Source organism: Globicephala melas, chromosome X, assembly GCF_963455315.2.
Source record: "Globicephala melas chromosome X, mGloMel1.2, whole genome shotgun sequence".
Classification (NCBI taxonomy): Eukaryota; Metazoa; Chordata; class Mammalia; order Artiodactyla; family Delphinidae; genus Globicephala; species Globicephala melas.
The window spans coordinates 5,938,745-5,944,878 of record NC_083335.1 but is presented as its reverse complement, the minus strand read 5'-3'; the positions used below and the strand labels follow the sequence as shown (position 1 = coordinate 5,944,878).

Genomic DNA, 6,134 nt, shown 5'->3' with positions numbered 1-6,134 from the left:
TGATTTGAAGGAAGTCAAATCGGATGACGTGATGCAGTTACAGAAGTGGAAGAGGCCGAGTTTAGCCTGGGTGGTCTGAGAAGGCGCTGGTTGAGCTGAGACCGGAATAACGAGAAGAAGCTGGTGAAGCGAGTATCTTGGGGAAGCTATTCAAGGAGATAGCGGCGGAATACAAAAGGCCCTGAGGCAGGGGCATGCTTGGCTTGTTCAAGGAACAAAATGAGGCTTGTTAAGGAGGGTAACCTTACAGGGGCCGAGGTCATGGAGGTACGCAAGGACCAGATCAGTGGGTACTTCAGAGGCTGAGAGGAGCAAGTTGGATTTTATTCCACTTGCAGTGGGAAGCCATTGGAGGAGTTGAAGTGGGGCCAATCATGATCTGATTTACATGTTACAATGGCACCTTCGGAGAACAAACCGTAGGGAGGTGAAGAAGGAGGCGAGGGAGGCCTGCTCTTGGGGCCGTTGCAGTGGGGCAGGCGAGTGATAACGTGCATGGATGGAGAGAAGTGAGTGGATGCACGAGATATGTCGGAGGTGGAGTCAAAAATAGTTGCTGATGGAGCCAGCGTGTGTATGTGGCGGGGAGAGGGTGAGTGAAAGGGAGGAGCTGAGCGTGTCCTCTCAATTTTTGTCTTGAGTGGCCAGGCAGATCGTGGCGCTTTATGTCTATGTAACTAGAGTCTCTTGAAATGTTTTTTTTAAAACAAAGGACTAGTCTTTGCCAAAGAGTGATTGAAGTTTTATCTTTGGTGAGACAAGAGCAAAATAAAACTGCAGCATGCCACCGGGAACCTTTTACTCCCCGTTCCATATACTCATTTGTAAGCTTGCAAACGTCTCGGGACGGAATTTCAACCTGGGCTGTCCCCCCAGCGGGACTGTGAACTCCTTGAAGGTAGACAGGGCACTCTATCTTATTCCTTCTGGTGCATCTAGTGTCAAAGTCAGTGTCTGGCACATGACAGGTGTTTGGTAAATACTTGGAGAAAGGAAGGAAGGAAAGACAACGGACCCTCTAGAACTCGTCTACCCTTTATTTTCAAAGGTTAACCTGAAAATGAAGGGGGTACAAAAAAGGAAATAACGCAAGGGAATCTCTGCAGCGTGAGAAGGAAACCGCAATACACCCAGAAAGGAAAAATACGATAGAACAACAAATATGCTGTAAATAACATCGCCCTCACTGTGGAAAGATTTAGTAAGTCTACAGCGGCGCTTTCCCGTCTGGCAACGTCACAGTGTTTAGGACTAAATTTCAACTCTATGTGATCATTTGAATTCAATCCCAGATACGTTTTAAATATATCTTTTGTTCATGTCTAAGACACTTTGGATGACAGATATACTATCGTTAGACTGTATTCAGTAACTAATAAAGAAATTATTAAGAAAGTGAAGTCCAAAATGCCTGGGTAACTGTAGAGGAGCTGCCTCATTCATCTGATACAAGAGAGGCAATGAACTGTCTGGAAGAAAGGTATTTTCCTCCGAAGCCTTTGGTAGTTCCTTCCTGATTAGAGAAAAAAGCATCAGGATTACTCAGTGTACTACTTTGGAGGCATCTTGATGTGGCCTTATCTGCCTTTTCTCAGCACACCTTCTGCTCTGCCTTTTTTTTTTTTTTTTAATTTATTTTTATTTATTTATTTTTTTGTGGTTCGCGGGCCTCTCACTGTTGTGGCCTCTCCCGTTGCGGAGCACAGGCTCCGGACGCGCAGGCTCAGCGGCCATGGCTCACGGGCCCAGCCGCTCCGCGGCATGTGGGATCCTCCTGGACCGGGGCACGAACCCGCGTCCCCTGCATCGGCAGGCGGACTCTCAACCACTGCGCCACCAGGGAAGCCCTGCTCTGCCATTTTACACCATTTAACATTTGTAATTACTTATTCTTCATTCTTTCCTTCCTCACCTATGCCTTTACTCTTGCTCTTCCAGTGGTCAGGAAGAGATGTCCTTCACCTTCTCCATCACCAGTACCCTATCCTTCAAGTTCAGCTCAAGTGCAACCTTCTCTAAGCAGCCTTCTTGGATTTCTCCAGGGTGACTTTATACGTTCCTCTGTGTTTCCTCTGGTTTATGTTATGTTCAGAATTATGTCAATGACTGGCCAGTTGTTCTCAACCCAGGAAACTGTCAATGCTTGACTTTGTGACTACAGCCTAAGATTTTGCCATAGTATATAGTTGAATATTTCTCTGCTTGAAGGAGCATTACGTAGTTCATCATGAATATGATAAAAACACATGATGTATCCCCTGTATTTTATTTTCTTGGTTGTAGGAAACTGACTGTTTCAAACACTTTACTCAATATTCCCCTAAAGGCATCAGCAGCAAAAATTTATGAACATATTTCTATTAGAGATGATTTGTGTTTTATTCCTAGGAAGTGGAGCTAGAAAAATTTTAAGGTCATTAGCCATAATAATTTAAAATACATAGTTGTTTGAATATGTTAGCTTTAGCTTTTAGGTTCTCTGCTATCTTTAGCTTCTTCCATTTTATTTTAATAATGATAAAAATAAATCTCACATTTGTTAACTTTTTCCATTCTAAGGTGTTTAACAAACCTTAGCGGTGCAAGTATAATGAAGTGGTCCATATGCTTGCAACTAGGTTTATGGCCCTGAGAGCATTTGATGACAGTTCTTTCTATTTCATTGATGTTGCTCAGAGTCAACAGAAGAATTGGGTTCAAACTTATTGGAAAAGTACAATTAGAAACCCTTGTCAACCCAGTTAACATGTCTTTGAAAACAGCATGTTAACACAGAACCTCCAGATTTTTTAACTCTAAAATGTACTTTTATTTCTATTCTCCCTTCTTCCAATAACCATTTGTTGCATAACAACTATGTTTTGGGTTCAGAGCTCAACCCTGGGGATAAAAAGAGCAGCAAGTCTGTCAGAAGTGTATATATATATATATATATATATAGATGTGTTTATACATCAGTAAGGTAGGTTGTATGTATGTAGTGTCAACCGTAAAAATAAAATAGCCAGTTATTTTACTGGCAAAATGAATTTATTCAGGAATCACAGAGGAATTGTAATTTGGGACAAGCAAACTATGGCAAGCTATAAGCAAGTCCAGAGAACTAAGGAAAGGAGCCTTCTTTATAGAGGAAAGGAGGCAGTTGGGAGGGGCTGTTTTGAACAAAATTCATTGGAGGAGAGTAGGAGTTCAGGGTGGTGGCAGCTTCTCATTGGCTGACTGTGGTGGTTTCTCATTGGCTGGGCTGTTGCTAGGCAAGCAGAAAATCTTTCTTCCGCCTGCTGGGGTGTGTAAAGCAAGCTTCTTCCAGCTGGGGAATGCAAGGTACACTTCTTGCTGGGGTCTGCAAGTGGCAGAGAGTGCTGGTGCATGAGCGCTCCCCCTTCGGGGCTTCCTGACTCCATTTTCTTTATTTTTTTTCACTTTAATTAGTTATTATTATTACTATATACTAGGCTCCCTGCTACATGCTCTACTGCTATAACTGCATTTTTTTTAAACTTTTTATTTGTTATTTTGGAGTATAGCCGATCAACAATGTTGTGATAGTTTCAGGTGCACAGCAAAGGGACTCAGCCATACATGTGCATGTAACCATTCTCCCCCAAACTCCCCTCCCATCCAGGCTGCCACATAACATTGAGCAGAGTTCCCTGTGCTATACAGTAGGCCCTTGTTGGTTATCCATTTTAAATATAGCAGTGTGTACATGTCGATCCCAGAATGAGGTTTCCTTTATTTATTTTTACGTTTCCCCTTTTGATCAAGGTCTTTCTTACAAAGCATTGCTGATCAGTCAGGTTTTGGTGGGTTTACCCCTTGGTTCCAGGAAGGACCTTTTCTGTTTGTCATGTCCCACGTCTGACAGAAAGTACGCAGAATGGAAACCACTGAGGCTGCATTTGAGTAACAAGAAAGGGTAGGAGGGAGAACTCTCAGGCACCTCTCACTTAAAGTCTATATCTTATCAAAGTCATAAGTGTTGGAGGTCATTTTGAAGCACTGAGCTAATATCACTCTATCTGGTGCGTCACTTCTGCAGAGATTTGACAGGCAATAGGTATAAAGTTAAAAAATAATTATGCAAAACAGAGTGAAAATTAACGTGCCAAATCCAGGTTGTATGATTGTTCTGCACCATTTACCTAGGCCTGAAGGTAGCCAACTGAACAAATCAAAGGACCATGGAGAGTTGCGTGCCATTTGTTTGTAACCAGTATGCTTGTTCCCTGATCTTGTGTGGTTGAATATCTACCTTACCAGAAGCATCCATCCATGAGCAACAAGTAGATAATCAAAGGGCTGTACAGTTGTCCAAAACTACTTTAGCCAACGAGTCAGGTGATCATTTGGGGGCTGCTACTGCCTTGGCTGTGGAGTGGGCTAGCTAACCTAATGTTAGGGAGAGATTTCTGATCCGACGTTCACTGGCATTTACTTGGACCCATGGGAGAAGGGCTTTCCCTATGGGGCAGATCTGGAGTCATGTGCGCCTCCTAGAAGTTCCCATTTAAAGTGGCCATGGAGCTTTAATGTGGGGGACCAATGAGAGGCTTCTGATTTGTTATGAATGGTGACTGGGACAGTTAAATATCCCAATAAGCGTTGATCTCCAGTTCACCAGCTATCTAAACATTCATATGCCCGTGAGACATGCCAGGCACCACAGGCAAAAGCAAAGCCGGGTGTAGCGCAGAGGATTCCAGCTAACATATGGTTAGTGGCTGCTTTGTTGGCTGGAATTTCCTGATTGACATTTCCAAGCCCGGGGTCAGAGGAACTGGGATGACATTCCGTAAGGTACCATCCCAGCCTAGAGAAGTCTTTTCTAAAAGCCTTGAAAACAGGAGTTAGCTTGTTTGCATTTCCCTCGGGTGCAGGGTAATGGATCGTATTTAACTAAGAAAAAGAGTGCCAAGGTTGAGGTGCTCAGCTGAACCGGTATGGTTATGGTTGGAGAACGTTTGAAACAAGGTATGGGAACACCTGGCTGTAATAGCCTAACCAGATAGTTAACACCAGTAGGCTTATGCGTATGACTGACAGTGGCATTGGGGACTAAAGAGAAATTGGTTACAGGTGAAACCAAGGGATCTCCAACACCACGAACAGATCAGAGTTTCTGGTGACAGATCCAACAGTCGGAAAGGTTTCCTGCTTTCTCAGGAGATTGGGAAATGCAGATAGGAGTATTGTCTTTCCAGTAAAGAGAAGGAGAATATAGGGTGAGAAGCAACAGTGAGAAAAGGCATACAGGCCTGGTCTGGTTCTGTTGGGAAAGCTGTCTCCTTCAGAGGCTGTGTCCACTTCAGTTCCTGAAAATCTTTATTTTCAGGTCACCAGTTTGTGTGCAGGTCCAGCCAGGGTTTGGTGTTTTCTTTAGATGTGACCCATGAATCCAAGAGTCTATTCCTTGGAGTTTGGCAACACAAGGGTTGGTTAATGGTACCTGATAGGGGCCTTTCCAATGAGCTTGAAGGGACTCTTTCTGGAGGTGTCTTGTCCAATAGGTGAAATCTCTAGGTGGTAAGGAATGATGTTTAAAGTCTTCGTGTCCAGAGAAGATGGGAGACACTGAGAAAAGATTGCTCTACCTGAGCATGGTTATTTTCAACAGAAGCAATTAAGCCTTTATAATTTTGAAGGATGACCTCCTTTTATCAGTTGTGGGTCAAAAGAAGCAGGTGCCAGGTGTATTGGGCATCCTGTGATTATCTCAGAGTGAGAGTTTATCACTTCTAAAAGGGTTTAGACATGAGATTTAGAAGGACTAATGGCAGTGCCTTTGGCCAGGATACTACAAATGGGAGGGTTTCTACAAATTTTGCAAATTGAGTCTCTTTTTTTTTTCATTAAACTTTTTTAATGGGTCTCAAATTCTGTGACTGATATTTGGTCAAGTTGTTTCCATTAAAAATATTGATTTTAGGGCTTCCCTGGTGGCGCAGTGGTTGAGAGTCCGCCTGCCGATGGAGGGGACACGGGTTCGCGCCCCGGTCCGGGAGGATCCCACATGCCGCGGAGCGGCTGGGCCCGTGAGCCATGGCCGCTGAGCCTGCGCGTCCGGAGCCTGTGCTCCGCAACGGGAGGGGCCACAGCAGGGAGAGGCCCGCGTACCGCAAAAAAAAAAAAAA

At 44.0% G+C, this 6,134-nt stretch overlaps 1 protein-coding gene and 1 pseudogene across 4 annotated transcripts in view; one reads left to right on the top strand and one right to left on the bottom strand.

The window, feature by feature from the left end:
• Positions 1-6,134, top strand: part of AFF2 (ALF transcription elongation factor 2) — a 499,644-nt gene that overhangs the window by 59,910 nt on the left and 433,600 nt on the right. The window lies entirely within an intron of this gene.
• The window catches only part of LOC132594513 (elongation factor 1-alpha 1-like), a 153,677-nt pseudogene that overhangs the window by 59,704 nt on the left and 87,839 nt on the right, over positions 1-6,134 (bottom strand).